Here is an 18,541-nt window from a genome sequence, read left to right as displayed (position 1 = left end):
CACTCGGGGTTGTGTGTTCGGTGAGTGGAGAACGGGAGAGAGAGAAGGAGAAAAGTAAATAACAATTGCTATCGCGTGCTGGTAGGACCAGCACGATACTTGTTTGTTTATATATAGACTCACCGTGTTTGTTTGTGTGTCTGTCCGTGCACCGTTTGTTAAGTGTTAGTCCGTTTTGTTTGTCTATTTATTTTGGCTTAAAGTGCCGTGTCCTGTCTTCTGTTTGTTTAAACCTTTTATTTTTAATAAACCGCGCAACAGCGCTTTCATCTTTTCACCTCATCTGTTCTCTGTGTATTAATTTCCTGGTTCTGACGTCACCACTCAGCTAGCCATGTGACAGGTATATAAAAACAATAAATAATATTACACTACCAAGAAACATCTTTGTTGCAGGTATGAGCAGTTAAACTATTGCTTTGAGTTTTCCTAGTTTTTATGCTACATTTCTTTCAGATAAAAAAAAATGGGATCAACTTTGAACTAGTTTCAAAATAGTGCTATAGTGTGAAATTAAGTTTTAATTGTATTATTTACGCTATTAATATTTTAAAAAAGGAGAAAAAAAGTATTTTTACCATTCAGTTGTTTGCAACCATGACTTAACACATGTTGTTACTGTGGTCAGGACTGATACAGTGTGAATAGCCAAGAAAATTGCAAAATTCACTTTCTCATCAAAAACTCCTGCATTTTCAGAACTCTATATAGGGCATTGTGGATGATTTGCATACAAGCCCAGAGAATCTAGATGGTTAGCAGAAATATCTTCATGACAACACTGCTGCAACTTTAGGGTTCAGTATTGATGAGATAGCGGGGATCCAATTCTGCCAAATGCTGTGTGTTTTATATTCAAAAATATGTTTGGATGGTTGCCTATATGCAGCACAGACAAAAGAGACAGAACTACTATCCCATTTTAGATACCAGTGCCTTTCTATTGTTATTCAGACCCCTGCAGTGGGAGCCTATCCTTTCTTTTACAATTTGGACATTGCAATTACCCTTTAAAGGTCAAACACAGACACTTTCAATAATCGATTTTTTTTCTGGTTGGTGAATTTTAATGGCACCAAGAGCTTGCCATATTAACACTGTGTGTGATTGGAATGTTTAATCATTATTTATTCCATGGCTCAGTGTTTTACTGTAGTGGTGAGATGGTTCTGAAAGGGTTGAAAGTCACCAGTCACCAGTAAACTCAAACTTGAGATGGTAGCCAAATACACAACTAACATGTCACTTGAACAGATCAGCTATCAGATTGGGTCCACAACTTAACGTGTCAGCTTTTTATGATGACACACAAAAGTTTTAATAACACAGCAGGGCCATTGGTATCTCTCCACGAGTTTCCTAAAGAGCTGGTACGATGCTGGCAGTGGGTGAAGTTCATGAGGAAGACAGCTTTATTAATGTAATGATGTTCAAGATAGGCTGCTGTTAAAAAAAGTCAAATTAAATAAGGATGCAATACCATCCATTTATCCGAATGGTACCTGCAGGACAGCAACATCTTCTAGTAAAAAACGTAAAATCACCGGGACTCGAGTGGCTGCTAGGAAAAGAGGGGTGCAGAGGGTAAGGGCATGATCCTATCATTTCATTATAATTATCTCTTACTGTTTGATGAAAATATGTATAAAGTGACGCGATTATATAGCCAACAACTTCCCATGTACATTATTAATAAATAATGTGATAAAATGATCATGTTATGTCACATTCTCGTATGTATTCCTTAAATCTCTCGATTTCGTCGGGACACTCCCGCGTAAGATCTTCTGCCTCCGGATTATTTAGATCGTCAATCTTAACATAAAAAGCCTACAATGAACAAACGAGAGACTTTGAACGGAGTTCCTGGGCTGTGAGAACGCACCTTTTTTTATTCTTTGTGTCTCAAAACATAGACGGTAGAGTCTGTATTCTTTTTTGTTTATTTGTTTATGTTTAAAGGTTGTCAGCCGACAAGAACCTTTGCAGCAAGGCATAGCCTACATAGACAGTGAAGGTTATCGGGTTGTGTGTGTGTGACGCTGTGTAATTCACTGTACTATTATGTAAAGTCTGGTGTTACATCAAGTAAATTCTATCACTATTGAACATCTTATTATAAAAGAATTTAACAATAACTAAAACTTTCAAAATACTTCAGGGTCTGTCTTGTTTTTACTGTGAACCTGAACAATAAACGCTTTTGCAATCTGCCTCCTTGTTGTTTTGTAAACTTCCTATCAGTCACTGATGTTCTGCCCAGTTAAATACCTGTGCGGGAGATAATTAGAGGTCCCTCACCTTTATTGAGTGTGGTGTAGTTGAAACATACTATTGATAATTGAGCCTCTTGTTTGATTAATAACTAAATTCCAGGGATGCATAGATGCAACAATCAAGCGATATTATTCAAAATAAATTCACCATCTGAATAAGGATGCTTGGCACAAGCTTTTCACTAAAAGCAAGCGTGAAAATACTGGCAAGAAACAAATTCAAATTAAAAAACCTGAAACTGGCACACAAAAATAACTGTCATGTGCTACTCTACCATCAACAGACTACAACAAGCCACGGAAGAGAGAGAAGTAAGTGCAAATGTAAACAAGCTTATTTATTTATTTATTTTTACATTGTGAAGCCAATATAAATGAAGTACAAGACCAACATTTCTGATCTGTTTGATTTCAACATTTCTGATCCAAACCGGTAACATTGCTTTCACTTCTGTCCTCCATCTACTGCATTTGTTTACAACAGTGAATGTCCTGGTGTGACGTCATGCTCGCGAGCTCTTCCGGGTAGAGGTCTCAAAGGTTTTTGAAAACGGTCTAACTACAAATTTGCCTTTTTTTCCACTTTATAAGTAACGAATATGAATGAAACTTTCAGGACATGTATAGAAAGTTTAGCTGCATTCAACAATTACTTTTATTTCATTGCAACCCACCTTCAACAGGTGAAACAATATACTTTTTCAATGTGACTGGATCTGATTGATAATTTTTACCAACATGACGACTGGTCCTTCTAACAGGTACATTCTTATCAGTGCACAAGGAGCCAAGATGAGCGGTACTGCTTCTCTGCCACTGATAGAATAGGAAAAATGGAGCAGTGTGCGAGAGAGAGAGAGCTGATGTATTCTGAATTAGGACAAGGGATATTTGGTGGAAAATCAGGACTGTCCCGATGATACAGGGACCTTTGTTATGTCTGTCATTAAATCATTAAAATATTCCCATCTCTTGACATAACAGACAGTACACTAAAGAAATTCCTAGGCACTGGAAAATGTGTTTGTTTAAAAAAAAAAAAAAAAAAAGTTTAATTCTGTGATTCCCTACTTTCATTCTACAACCACTTAAGCGGGGTGGCTTCAGTTCCTGGGGGATCATGGGAAAGCTGCAATACTTTATATCTTCATGTCGTTCTGAAAAGTGAATTGTTTTGCAATTGCGAGCCTCTCAATCATTTTAGAATGTCACTGTTAGTACACATGTGATCTTCCAAGCTGCTGCAAATTCTGTTTAGTTGGGCCTGTGTGACTGTATTTTAAGTTATCTGGCAAACAGTATCCACAATTTCCAAAGTAAAAAAAACATACCTAATAAACATTAAGGACATTGAGTCCATACCAAAGCTGGCTGTGCAAAATGCATTTCAAAGTGACAAGAAAGCTTAACTTCTGAAGCGAAGGGATCTGGCACTGGATTCCAGCATGAACAGTGTAACTATAATGACAGCTGTGGATGGACAGAATATTTAAATGTTGCCTGGGGCATGAGTTGCATTGTCAAGTGATTACAATTTCTTGCCAGTTTCTCAATGTGCTGATTTGCCAGTTAGACCCTTGGGCCTATTTATAACGATGGAATTGATCAGTTGGGTTATCTCACTGTTGGGTCATTCCATATGAAATCAATCAAAACACAGCCATTTTTCACTTCACTGCCTCTGATTTTGAATTGCAGGCCTGAGTGACCTCCCATTCATGAGACACAGGTAATCAAAGGCTGTGTGGGCCAGTGGTTAAAGAAAAGGGCTTGTAACCTGGAGATCCCCGGTTCAAATCCCACCTCAGCCACTGACTCATTGTGTGACCCTGAGCAAGTCACTTAACCTCCTTGTCCTCCGTCTTTCGGGTGAGATGTAGTTGTAAGTGACTCTACAGCTGATGCATAGTTCACACACCCTAGTCTCTGTAAGTCGCCTTGGATAACGGCGTCTGCTAAATAATAATAATCAAAGCTTGACCTGATTTGGACACCCACCCTACCTTTACATGGTCATAACTTCCTCCAGAATTGACATAGAAAGCTGGTGTTGGTGTCATTTTAAAACTCTCAAATAGGACTATCTATTCATCAAAATGTGAAATACAAGATAATAAAAGTGTGTGAATCTGTGACCTTTGACCTCACTCAGGTCAAATCGTGTGACCTTGGATTTTTGTCAGTTTTTGATAGATTGTAGTCTAGACCCTTATCTACATTTCTTGCAAGTTTCATTTTGTGCCTGCCGTTGTTTGAAGCACAGCACAGAGTTGAATGCAGAGTGTCAGGTGAATCTTTTAAGTGAAGCGATTACACACAATTAAACAAAAATATGTATTTGCAATCGAGTATACTCTAGTCTCCTGTTAAATTGAAGCGGCAGTGAACTGGTGCAGCTGTAACAGCTATTAATATATTAATGAATAACCCGATTTTCAGGTCTCTGTCCTTATATTTCTGCATGCAACACAATTTACCACTCACCTATGCTTAAGTTGCCCTTTTCCTGCGTACCCACTCTGTCAAGGCTTTTGATGCTTTGGCCCTCTCCTTGTCTCTCAGGGTGTATGTCCTTCCTGTTGCAGTCGCTGGCTCCACTGATGTCAGCACATCCCCCATGTCTACAATAAATTGATCTGGACGGCGAGGGAAACAGAATGATCGTGCTGGTCCATTCAGGTGCAGGAAGTTAATTTCAGCTTCCCGTTACTTCTGATCAGCAGACACCACCAGCCACCAGTGATTGTCATACTGAATAGTAACATATTCTTTCACTTGGTAGGACATCCTCTTTGACTGTGATTGATTCTTCTCTTTGTTTTGTTGACTGGGAGAGCTCTCATACAAGGACTTTTGCTTTGGAAACTGGTTGAAAGAAGTGGAGATGTCGTGTGCCAGGCACAGTTCTTACCTTGAGGAATCGTTGATCCAGAAAATCTTGCTCAGCTTGCCATTGTGCTATCGTGAAGTATTCTACTTCAAGAGCAGGAATGTTGTCTTTTGCAAACCTGTACAATTGGTGTGGAGTCTGGATCTGGTCATGGTATGGACGCTGCAAACTGGCTTTCGTTGCCATTTGTTTAATGGTTCCTCCTACACCATCACAGAGTCCTTTGCCATGAGATGTTGCAAAGAAGTTCCACTCTGCTTCCATGCCAAAATCTTCCAAGTTCTGGCAAATGTTGAGGACATTTTTACAGTTCTTATATTGCCCTGCACACCTGTCAGAGAAGTAATAGATTTTTCTCGGGCGCCTCCCAAATTTGTTCTCCAAGAACTTCAAAAGATGCTTTCGAAAGAGATAAATAGCGACTGTGTCATGAGTCATGCATTCTGATATTGCAACATATGACATGTGCTGAGAATTCCCATCTTTGTCTCGCTAATAGCAAACAAAAGAATGTATGGTTGCCTGTGAACAGGCTAGCTGTATGGGTGACGTCAGGCCAGAAAGGAACACACAGCAGTACTGGCGGATGAAAACTGAGACGCTGCGGCACGCAGTGTTTTATTAACACACAGAAAATAAAAGGTTGAACAAAATGGAAAACGGCACTTCAGGCCAAAATAAATAGACAAACAAAACAGATAGTGGACGAACACTAAACAAGTATCATGCAAGTCCTCTCGCATGAGTAGCATTTGTTATTTTTCTTACTTTTTATTTTCTCCTTCTCTCTCCACACCCATTCTCCACTCATCGAACACACAACCCTGAGTGAGTGCTTCGTGCCTCTATATATACAACTGTGCCGAGATTCAATTACTAATTAATCATTCACTTGAAACTCAGCACGTGAACTAATTTGTGCAATCCCATGCTCACATACCATTACATACTTTATCTGCACGTGACGTGATTGTGCAATCCCCGTGCCTAAATACAACTATATATTTTAAATCACTTATTTTACACAGACCGATTTATATCCCATGCACCAATACCTATACACCAACATTAACACACCACACGCAACATATAACACACACATGGGTGGGGCACACTGCCACATTACCTGAGAGTTGTTCCAATGATGTGATTTTGCTTCATCTTGTATGATGAAAGTGAAGTGTGCAGGGCAAAATATGCAGTCTGCATCTTTGCGATGAAATCATATCAACGAAGACATTGGAGATGGCTGGTGAAAGTCTCTATGAACTGATCAACAGTTTAATTGATTGTCTGAAGGTTGAATCTGTCAGTTGTAGTCCACTTCTGATACTCCACTGCATCCACCAGGCTATCTTGAAATAGCATTTGTAGATGACTCTTGAAATCTTCAAGTGATGGACAATTTTCACACTTTCCTAAGTGGCAATTGACGTTAGGTGGGGAACACATGAGATAAGATAAGCAATGCCGATAGTGATTCAAAGGTACTTCTGTACTGGCTTCAGTTGTGGAAGCTTAGAACAAATGCACATCAGCTTTACATTCTGGTGTGCTGTGCAGACACAAACAGCATGTGTACCGCTACTGCCTGCCAATACACACTCAATCCAATTTTTGGATTCGGTTTCAGCTCTGCAAATTTGGAGAAACCGATCTTAATGTCAGGATGCTGTAATTTGAAGAAACGACAGGCCTCTGAAAGATAGCAGAGAACAAGCCTTTTTTGTTGGTGTCAACTAACATCTTCTCTTTTTTAAAACAATTTTATCATCTCCTCTGTTAGCGTTCTCCCCCCCAATTTTTGGATTCGGATCCAATAAGCATCCCTTCTCTTCCTGTAAAGCCTTGGCTGTCCTGGACATGTGGTACGTAGCACCAAGCTCAGCAGCAGTCCTCCGTATAGACCAAGACATTGGGACAGCTGCCAAAATATGAACTTGCTGACTTCGATTGATATTTGAATTACATTTTTCCTTCAGCTGGGCCACAATCTCTTGATATGCTTAAGCCTGCTCCTTGATTGTTTCACGGTCTTCCACTTCTGTTTGTAGGAAAACCTTTCTTAGCTTTCTCTTCATTGCTTCTCCGACCTTCTTTACCTTCTAAGCTGCATATACCTTTTGTGACAATTCTCTTCTCTTCAGTGGAGATTCTTGTATTGCCTCCAAGGCCTTGTTTATTTGTGAAATCTCATGTTTCTTTTCAGCTTTGAAAATGTCATTGCTTTCAGGTTGTTTGTCTTGAACATCAGGAGGGCTGGATTCTCTGGAACTAGACTCCTTGTGGTCACTTTGTGCTGAAGATGATGCTTGGTCTTGGTCAGTAGGATGATGGGCTAGAAACTTCATACAAGGGTAACATAACTTCTGGCCATACATAAATTTCAGCTTCTGGTAGTCCTTGATCTGCTTCTTTGTTAAGGTGCGATCTTTAGTGCAGCACACTCCACAATGCTTTGCAATTGGGTCAAAGCATGCTTTGATGTCTTTAACTCCAAGAAAGTCATTGGAAGTACTTACCTTTTATGCAACAAATAGTCTTCAATATCAAATAGACTGCAAAACCAGTTCACTGCAGCTTCAATTTAACAGGCGAGTATACTCGATTTCAACTAAATATTTTCTTTTAATTGTATTGGGTGTGTAATCGCTTCACTTAGAAGATTCACCTGACACTCTGCATGCAGCTCTGTGCTGTGCTTCAACCAATGGCAGGCACAAAATAAAACTTGCAGGAAATGTAGATAATGGTCTAGGCTACAATTTATCAAACACTGACAAAAATCCAAGGTTATGCGATTTGACCTGGGTGAGGTCAAAGGTCACAGAATCACACAACTTTTTTTATCTAACACTTCACAGAACCTTCCATAGAATGAGAAGATAGCACTATTTGAGAGCTTTAAAACAACACCAAACCTACCTTTCTGTGTCAATTCTGGAAGAAGTTATGACCATGGAAAGGTTGGGTGGGGGTCCAAAATGGGTCAACTTTGATGAGCTGCATCTCATGAATAGTATGTCACTACACTGCAACCACTTCTCCTAAATTTGTTATCCAAATCAAAGGAGGTCGAGGTTTTTGGTGATTGATTTCATATGGAATTACCCTATCCTTACTGCTCATAACTGCTGGGTGACATATAATATAATATCTTTATTTTTATATTTCATAGTGACCCACCATGACAAAGTGCTTTACAGAGGTAGGCTGTGAACTGTGCATTATATGCAGAGTCACTTACAATAGGACATTGATTTAACAACTCATCCGCAGGATGGAATGAAACTATCAAGTTCTCAAAAACAATACGTAAAGCCAAATACAATGGTGTACAATGCTGCTTACACACAAAAAAACATAAAACATCATTTTTTAATCAGATCAATAATAATATTTTGTATTATTTTCTTAGCAGATGCCCTTATCCAGGGCAACTTACAATTGTTACAAGATATCATATTATTTTTAAATACAATTATCCATTTATACAGTTGGGATTTTTTTTACTGGAGCAATCTAGGTAAAGTACCTTGCTCAAGGGTAGAGCAGCAGTGTCCTCCACCTGGGATTGAACCCATGACCCTCTGGTCAAGAGTCCAGAGCCCTAACCACTACTCCACACTGCTGCCCCACACTATTATAGTACAGAGGGATTCTCTGTCCCACTGACTTCATTTCAATAGCAGGGGTTATCCTACTGCTCTGCTTAACTCAAATGACTGAGGAGCAAGATATAACTGCATAGTTTTTCAACTGGTTTAACAAAGTATTGAATTAAAAAAAAGCCTAAGACCAAATAGTACAAGAAAGGCAAGAAAAAAGGATAAAAACAAAAAAGTGGGACACAAAAAAACACATCATCGCCATCTGTGGTAATATATTCAAGTTTCACATCTTTGCCTTGCTCGCTTGTTACACCATACAATTATTTCTGAACTAATCATAAACAACTTGGCTTATTTCCAGATGTGGTCTGTGCAGCACACGCCAAAGAATAAGTGGTCCTATGGTTTGTATCTCAGCTGCTTATAGAGTCTCTGATTAGAAGCACTTACCTCTAGTGCACATGTTGGAAAGAAAATCTAAAACAACACTTTAAAAGTGAAGAATTTTTGGCACCTGTGCCATCATTTTTAGACGATACAGCTTGAGGTCTGCCTATAATTTTGAGCTTTCAGAAAGCCCAGCTTGAGCTCAAGAGGTTTATGAAAAACAATCCTCTAGTTTTAGCCCACAATTAACAAACCAAGCTTCCTGTTGCAATAATTCAAGTTTACCGCATAAAACAAATGCAGTTTGCTAAACTATAACTATATAATTTAAGCATGGCAAACAAAGAACACTAAAGTAACCTGGCTGGCACAAGATAACAGCACAAGCTAAAAGCCATCTACATTTTTTTTTTTTAATTCTCCATTGCCAACCATCTGGAATTATAACCAGCACTTAAGCATCCCCAGTGCTGTAATTATAATCAGAGTTTCTGTAGTAATCTGAACCTCTCCAATCCCCTTCCCATTCTCTGCATCAACAGGTTCCTGATTCAAGAGGTCTTCATCAAAATGCACTAACATTCCTGCCTTAATCACAATGATTATGTAGTTCCTTTCCTGCAGGGGAGCCATTCTTTTCACTATAGGTCTCCCATTAGACACCCCGCTTCCTGATGACAAGTCTGATTGCAGCTCTCAAAGGTGCCTACTCCAGTTTCTAAATCTAGAAGTAAAGGAGGTTACATTGCAATTGAGTCCTCTATGATGGCAGGTGCTGCGCTGCGTTAAATAATGCTCCTTGGCCTTAATAAAATCCCCCCCGATGAAATATTTGCTAAATACAAATGGGGGCCACTCTCAACAAATACAACTATTACCAGAATCCATACAGAAAATGCAGAGCCATATTTAAGAGCATCTTTTAAGAGTCATGATCAGTTATAATTGCTGGTCAATTCAGATGTTGCGAATAACTGTCATTGTGGTCTTTTTAGCTTGTTTTCTTAGGAGTTTTCTACATAAAGTCTACAGGGAACCAGGGAGAGAGGCAGATAGATAAGTTCCTGCTTTTTGTAATTGTAACTACTACAGTTGGTGACATTGTAAGGTGGTGTTTGAATTGGCTGAGTTTGTGTGTGATTAGTACCAGCGCCAGCCAACAGAAGAGCCTCAACAAAAGAGCCGGGAGTCTAGCTGTGGGAGTCCAGCGAGGGGAGGCCTGCGCTGAGACGCTGTTCGACTAGATCCGAACCTAACAGCGCTCTGGAAGAAGCCATCTACTAGTCAGGTCTGTATCCTCCACCCCACTGCTCCTACTGTGCCTTTTGTCTTGCTTGTCCTGCTATGACTGTCTCTCACATCCCTGTTCTGTCCTCCCGTCCTCGTCCTCTGCCCTCCCTCCGCTGTTGCTCCTCCAACCCCTCTAACCTCATTTCTCTGCCTCTCCCCCCCTCCCGCACACTCTCTGGTGCACTCTGGAACTGTCACTCTTCTGCTAACAAAGCTGATTTCATCTCTGCCTTTGCCTCCCACCTCTCGCTCGATTTCCTTGCTCTCACTGAAACCTGGCTGTCCCCTGATAACACTGTTACTCCTGCTGCCCTGTCCTCTCTCTACGTCCTGTCCCATACCCCGCGTCTCACCGGACGGGGAGGTGGGACGGGTCTTCTCCTCTCTCCCTCCTTACTCTTTTCTGTCCCCTCCGATCTCACCTCCCTCTCTGTTACTACCTTTGAATTTCATGCAGTCCAACTAACCTCTCCCTGTCAACTCCTGCTCATTGTTCTGTACCGCCCCCCTGGGCCTCTCACTCACTTTCTGGATGAACTCGACTATCTACTCTCCTCCCTCCCCTCTCTGTCTACCCCGACTGTCCTGTTGGGTGACTTCAACATCCATCTCTCCAACCCCAGCCACTCTGCTGGATTCCTCCCTCTCCTTCACTCCTTCGACTTCTGTCTCTCTCCGTCCCCTCCTACCCACAAAGCTGGCCGTCAACTGGACCTCACCTTCTCCAGGGCCTGCTGCCCCTCCAACCTCTCTGTCACCCCCCTGGACCTCTCTGATCACTATTTCATCTCTTTTTCTCTGTCTCTCCCCCCTCTCCCTGCTCCTCCTACCCCCACTGTCACCTCTCGCCGTAACCTCCGCTCTCTCTCCCCCTCTGTCCTTGCCTCCACTGCTCTCTCTCACCTCCCTCCTATCGACTCCTTTTCACAACTCTCCGTAGACTCTGCTACCTCCACCCTCTTCTCCTCACTCACCTCCTCCCTCGACTCCCTCTGTCCCCTCACCTCCCGACCTGCTCGCCCCTCCCCTCCCCATCCCTGGCTCTCCTCTGTGCTCCGCTCGGCAAGAATCACACTGCGATCTGCTGAAAAGAAATGGAAGAGAACCAAACTCCCTGCTGCCCTAGACCTTTACCGCACTCTTCTCTCCTCCTTCTCCTCTACTCTCTCCTCTGCTAAATGTGCTTATTTCCAATCTGTAATCCAAGCCTCCACTAACAACCCACGTAAACTATTCTCTACCTTCTCCTCCCTCCTAAACCCTCCCCCCCCCTCCTCCTCCCTCCTCTATCTCCCCTGACGACTTTGCCTCCTTCTTCTCTTCTAAAATCTCAGATATCTGCAAACTCTTTAACACCTCTCCCTCCCCCGCACCCCCTCCTGCTCCAACCCCTACACCCACTACATCCCCTACTAACTCGCCCTCCCTCTCCACCTTCTTGCCCCTCTCAGACTCTGACCTCTCCTCCCTGCTCCAGGGTCACAAACCCACCACGTGTGCCTTGGACCCCCTCCCCACTCACCTCTTTCAAGCTGCTGCTCCTGCTCTACTCCCCTTCATCTCCTCCCTCCTCAACACCTCTCTACTTTCTGGCATCTTCCCCTCTGCCTTCAAAAAAGCCTCTATCACTCCCCTCCTCAAAAAACCTACCCTCGACCCCACCTCCCTCCAGAGCTACCGTCCTGTCTCCCTCCTACCCTTCCTCTCCAAAACCCTCGAGCGGACTGTACACCGCCAGCTCTCTGCTTTCCTGTCCAACCACTCTCTGCTTGACCCTCTCCAATCTGGCTTCCGCTCTGCTCACTCCACTGAAACCGCCCTTCTGTCTGTCACCAACTCACTTAAGTGTGCCCGAGCTGCCTCTCTCTCCTCTGTCCTAATTCTCCTCGACCTCTCTGCTGCCTTTGACACCGTTGATCACTCTATTCTACTATCATCTCTTGCTGACCTGGGGATCTCTGGCACTGCTCTGGCCTGGTTCTCCTCCTACCTCTCCAACCGCACTTACCAGGTAACCTGGCGTGGAGCAACCTCCACACCTCACCCTCTCTTAACTGGAGTCCCCCAAGGGTCAGTCTTGGGTCCTCTCCTGTTCTCTCTCTACACCCGCTCCCTGGGCCCCCTCATCGCATCCTATGGTTTCTCATACCATTTCTATGCTGATGATGCTCAGATTTTCCTCTCCTTCCCCACCTCTGACTCCACCATCTCCTCCCGTATCTCTACCTGTCTGTCTGCTATTTCCTCCTGGATGCACTCGCATCACCTCAAACTCAACCTCTCTAAATCTGACCTCCTTTTCTTTCCCTCCTCCTCCCCCTCCTCTGATCTCTCTATCTCTGTTCCTCTGGAATCTACCACACTCTCTCCCTCTTCCTCAGCTAAGAACCTTGGAGTCACCCTGGACCCCTGCCTCTCTTATTCCCAGCACATCTCCACTCTGGCACGCACTTGCAGATTCTTCCTGAGCAACATCCGAAGAATCCGACCCTTCCTCACCAACTATGCTACCCAGCTCCTGGTCCAGGCCCTGGTACTCTCCCGCTTAGACTACTGCAACTCCCTCCTGGCTGGCCTCCCTGCGTCCGCCACCCGTCCGCTCCAGCTCATCCAGAACTCTGCTGCTCGCCTGGTGTTCTCTCTACCTCGCTTCGCCCACGCTACTCCACTACTCCGCTCGCTCCACTGGCTCCCGATCACCGCTCGCATCCAGTTCAAGACTCTTGTACTAGCCTACAGATGCCTTGATCAGACTGCACCCAGCTACCTCCAGACCCTCATCTCTCCCTACACCCCCACTCGACCTCTCCGCTCCGCCTGCACTAGAAGACTGGCTCTACCTCCGCTACGCTCCCCTGCCTCCCGAGCCCGCTCCTTCTCCACCCTTGCTCCGCAGTGGTGGAACGACCTTCCTACAGATGTCAGGACTGCCCAGTCCCTGACCACATTCCGGCGCCTCCTTAAGACTCACCTCTTCAAACAGCACCTGTAGAACTCCTCTGTTGTATCCTGGGACACTATCACCCTTCATTTAAATATGCTTTATTTTGCTCTTATCTGCCCCCTATTTTACTGCATTTAATCCTGTACCTCAGAATATTGTAATCTGCCAAGTGTTTAATCTGTAGTATTTTGTACTTAATCATATCCTGATGTAACTATCACTATTTAATCATATCCTGATGTAACTTTCACTATTATCTGCTGTATTATTGAATTGTGGTTTGTCACACTTGAGAATTATTGTATTTCTTGTTCTTATTGTATGATTTATATTGTAACTCTTGAATGTATTTGTATTTGCTTGCGATTGTAAGTCGCCCAGGATAAGGGCGTCTGCTAAGAAATAAATAAAAAAATAAATAAATAAAGCCAGCAGCCAAAATAGATCATTTCACATCATATGTTTCTTTTTTTTGGTTTTGTTTTTACATCCTGGTCTAGAAAGTTCATCATAAGCACATACAAGGGTAGTAGCAATCACCCTTGAGTTTACATATTTCACATAGCCCATTTAAGAGCTACTAAATAGAAAGATCTGTATTCACTCCATGAGCTTAAAAAGCCCTTGTCACAAGGCTGGCTGAGTGGTGACACGTCAGACCCGGAAGAAACACACAGACAGACGGTGGTGATGAGTAATGCTGAGTGCAGTGGTGGCACTCAGAGTTTATTAAACGAAATAAAAGGGTTGAACAAACAGAAAACAGGACACAGCACTTTACGCCAAAATAAAAAGACAAACAAAACGTACTAACACACAAAACAAGTGGACGAACGTTTAAACAAGTACCGTGCTAGCACTTCCAGCACGCTGTAGCAATTGTTATTATCTTAGCTTTTAATTCTTTCTCCTTTCTCTCTCCCGTTCTCCACTCACAAACACCCAACCCCGAGTGAGTGAAAACATGCTGCTTTTATGCAGTTGTACCGAGAGTCGATTGCTAGTCAATCATTCAATTGGAATCTCGGTACAACTGCACGTGAATTAATTAAGTGTACTCCCGTGACCACACATTACATTTTAACCAGCACGTGAAGTGATCTGTGCCATCCTCGTGCCTAAATACAAATCTACATTTTTAAATACACGTGAAACACAGACCCGTTTATATCCCGTGTACCAATCTCTATACACCAACATTAACACACGCAACATACAACACAGAAATGCACACAGGGGTGGATCACATTGCCACAGCCCTCTATGTCACATTTGAATGCCACCTTATTTCCTGCCTGCATACAACATTTTCATGGATATTAATGCTGGTAGCACACATCTTCACCCCATCAAGAGCTCAGGGAACCACAATATTGTCCTCAGTCAGCCAGACTACTTAGGCTGTAAGCTGCTGAGTGAATCAACCCAAATAAGGAATTCAATTTGTAACACACCCAATCAATGGGTGTCTAAGATAAATTAGCACAATATGATTTAATTGATTTGCTATAATATACAATTAAGATCTCAAAAGATCTGCAGTACATCAGATCAGTAATTCATATTATTATTATTTATTTCTTAGCAGACACCCTTATCCAGGGCGACTTACACTTACTAGATATCACATTATTTTTACATACAATCACCTATTTATACAGTTGGGTTTTTACTGGAGTAATCTAGGTAAAGTACCTTGCTCAAGGGTACAGCAGCAGTGTCCCCCCATCTGGGATTGAACCCACGACCCTCCAGTCAAGAATCCAGAGCCCTAACCACTCCTCCACACTGCTGCCCTATGTCATATGTGAAAAGGACAGTCAGTATGTCTTTAAGGTGTACTTAAAGACCTACTCACCATTTTGTTATTTTGTAACACAGGTTTTCTTTGTGAATAGCCTCCGATTTGTGTCACAACCTCTTTTCTCTCTGGCTTAAGCAAGCATGTGGCTGCAACATGCAAGTATAAGAGCTTCACCACTACCTGTTGCACTGTGCTGGTGAAACAGGGACCCATCAACTACGTAATGATAGACAGAATGATATGGAACTCAAGCTCATAGAAAAAGACTGAAAAGGTTATTAAAAGCTCACCTGTAATGTATTATACAAACACCACATGAAAACAGTGTTAAAATAGCAAAGGCTCTAACTATAGCTGTAATCCCCAGTCATCCACACTATGGGTCGAAGCCTGTATTTATAAAACTTAACAAGATGTCTTAGCCCTCCTACTTCCCAATTGAAGAGCGGCAGCACTGGGAAGTTGTCATGCTGACATACAAGCAAAAAATGGGATATTTTTTTAAACAGTTGCTAAATGTAATAAGACTTCTACTTCTTTACTGTTTTGCTGACAGGAAGCTGAAAGTGAAAATAAGGCCTCCCCTCTAGAAGGTCACGAAGGGCAGCAGACTGTTTGCTGACAGGTACAATCTCTGCTGTCACTCTTCAGCCTGGCCTGGAATTGATTGTGACAAGAGAGGCTTGCAAAGAGGCTTCATCCTGATCCTCAGGGACCCTGCAGTGCTGAGGAATGCAATACTTCCACTAGCTGGGAGGCCCCACCATTTCTTTCACCAGCTGACGTTAATTTATCAACAAGGATATTGATTTGTTGTGCTTTTTGGAGAGTGAGAAGATTTAAAATTGCACTATCCATTTGAGTTGGGTAATGAATGAAGGTTGTTGTGGCAGGCTAGTACTACTGGAAGACGGCGAGAGATTCAAATTCTGCCTGGAGAAAATCTGACTAAGGAGCGACAGCATTTTAGTATTGTTTTGGAGAAGGTGAATGGATAAAATTGACTATTAAAAAGCTTATTGTTTACATAAAATACCACACAAAGCACTATCCTTCCCTGACATTCAGTCTAGCCCAATGCATTTACAGAACATTTTGTCTTTTTAAATTATGTGATTAATAATTCTGAAGAATAGAAGACGATTCTGTCCCTTTTCTGCATTTATTAGAGTAATCACAATTTAATTTTACAAGTGAGATGTAATGCAAAACTAACTTAAATCCTACCTAAAAGTCAAGATTAAGATTTCCGGTAAGCAAGCAAAGAAACCAATGCAAAAAGTCTGAAGAGTTCACAGAGAATTGTAAAATATTCATGTGTTTTTATTAATGTTATAAATGTAAATGTTATACTGCTGTATTATAACAGCACCTTATGCTGCTGAATAATAATGAGGTATGGGAATGCTTTCCTGACAACAGATGGCGATGTCATTTAAAAAATGTACAGTAAACCTTCTCTAACAGAACAGCCCTAACAAGTTCATGAAGTATTCTGCTCTCACTTTTTTTATCTTCATTTATTCCATATATTTGCAATTTGAATAGCTGTGATTAAACTTTGGATGTTTTTTTTTTTTGTTTGTTTTTCTTCATTGGCTTCTACATAAAGAGATATCATGCTGGATTTGTTCAGAATCCTGTACATTATATTAGGTGGAGAACCAAACCGTATGTCTCACAGACAAGCATGTTTCAAGGAGGAGGTTTCTAAGAAAAGTGTACAGTACACAGGGTTATAGAAACATGTATGAAGCAGATATCAAGAAATTACATGTTGGTATTAAATAGAACATGTAATAGTGTATTATGCAGCTTTAAATTGGTAGAGACCCAAACATCAGGCAAAGCTTTTCAGACCAGGTCCATATACTGTAGTAGAATGCAATGTTCTGAATGTGTCTATTCATACACATATTAATACTTGATTAGCCATTAAAAGTAGACCTGATATTGATGTGATGGTTGCTCTAGACACAGAGCTGTGTGTATAATGTGTGAAAAGGTCATCTTGTGCTGGCTTTGATGATGTCCTGCAGTAACACACTGGGGGAGAGCTGCAACATTTTCTGAAATCTTTATCCATTATGTCTTCAAAGTCAGGTTTGCCTGACCTTTAAAGCACAACATGGCCTGAGCTGGGAGAATGACATGGATACACATGACAGTACACCAGCAACACCTGACCTAGAAAAACCACATACCCCCCAAAATGTAATTTTATACAAACAGATTTGTTTTAATGAGACCCCCTTGTGCATTTAAAAAAAAGTCAGTATCGTTACTGTTTGCTACTTGAGGGGATCCTATTCTTAAAGTCTGGGAAGTCCTGAATGATTTAATTGTGCTTTGCCACACTTACCGATATTTTTACCTGTCAAGAGGACCATGTAAATAACATTACTAAGAAGACACGCAAAGCGGCTGCTCAGGGTGTTAATCTAATTGCATCACTAGAAGCACACAGGCGCTGATTAATTGCAGCATGGAGCTGTCACCGTTCTCATGCATTTCATTAGCAGCATGTTATTTGTTTTAATGACGCCCACTGCTCAGTAATTGAAAAGAATATGAGGCTGGGTGCCATAACCCCCCCCCCCCCCCCCCCCTCAAACCTACGCACCTGCTTCTGCTGCAAATGAATAGCCTCTAATTTACTCAATGTGACAATTCCCTAGATAGAGCTCAAGTGTTTTAAACTGTCAGTCCAGTCATTTCTAATGGCCAAATTGTGTATTCATTTGCAAAATACAAATATACATCACAGAAATAGCTGTGGCCTCAGCTTCTCTACCCTGGCCATTTATGGATGAATATTAAAGAGAATAAATGTTCTCCATAAAGGAGAAGGGAATAAAGTGATGGACCATCCCTTCCTGTTATGTTGACCAAGTGACCATTGTTTATTTATGAAAACAATTCATGAGGAGGATTTTGTGCAAGGTTTGGAGGCAATACATTCACTCCATTTATTTAAACTTGAAACCAGAAAGCTCTGGTTAGATGCAATTGTCTGTTGAATGGCAACTTAAACATCCCTATACTTGGTTACATCTACAGGAAGTCACAAGCATCATTTCTACTGTACATGGGACTGGATATACTGTACAGGTACACAAAAGTCACTTACCTAGTTAATTGTTGCATTTCAGGAAAAAAGATAATGCACTGTCAGAGCATTAGCTCCATAGTGTCAAGAAGCCATTCCAGTACTATTTTCTATAGGCAGCTGTGGTGTAGTCACATGACTCACATCTCCTGCACAGCTGTCTGATTCAGAAAGTAGTCCACTTGATGCAATGAAAAGAGCAGTAGGAACTTCTTCGATTACAAACTTCT

Source organism: Acipenser ruthenus, chromosome 17 (assembly GCF_902713425.1).
Source record: "Acipenser ruthenus chromosome 17, fAciRut3.2 maternal haplotype, whole genome shotgun sequence".
Lineage (NCBI taxonomy): Eukaryota > Metazoa > Chordata > Actinopteri > Acipenseriformes > Acipenseridae > Acipenser > Acipenser ruthenus.
Note: the sequence above shows the minus strand (reverse complement) of the source record.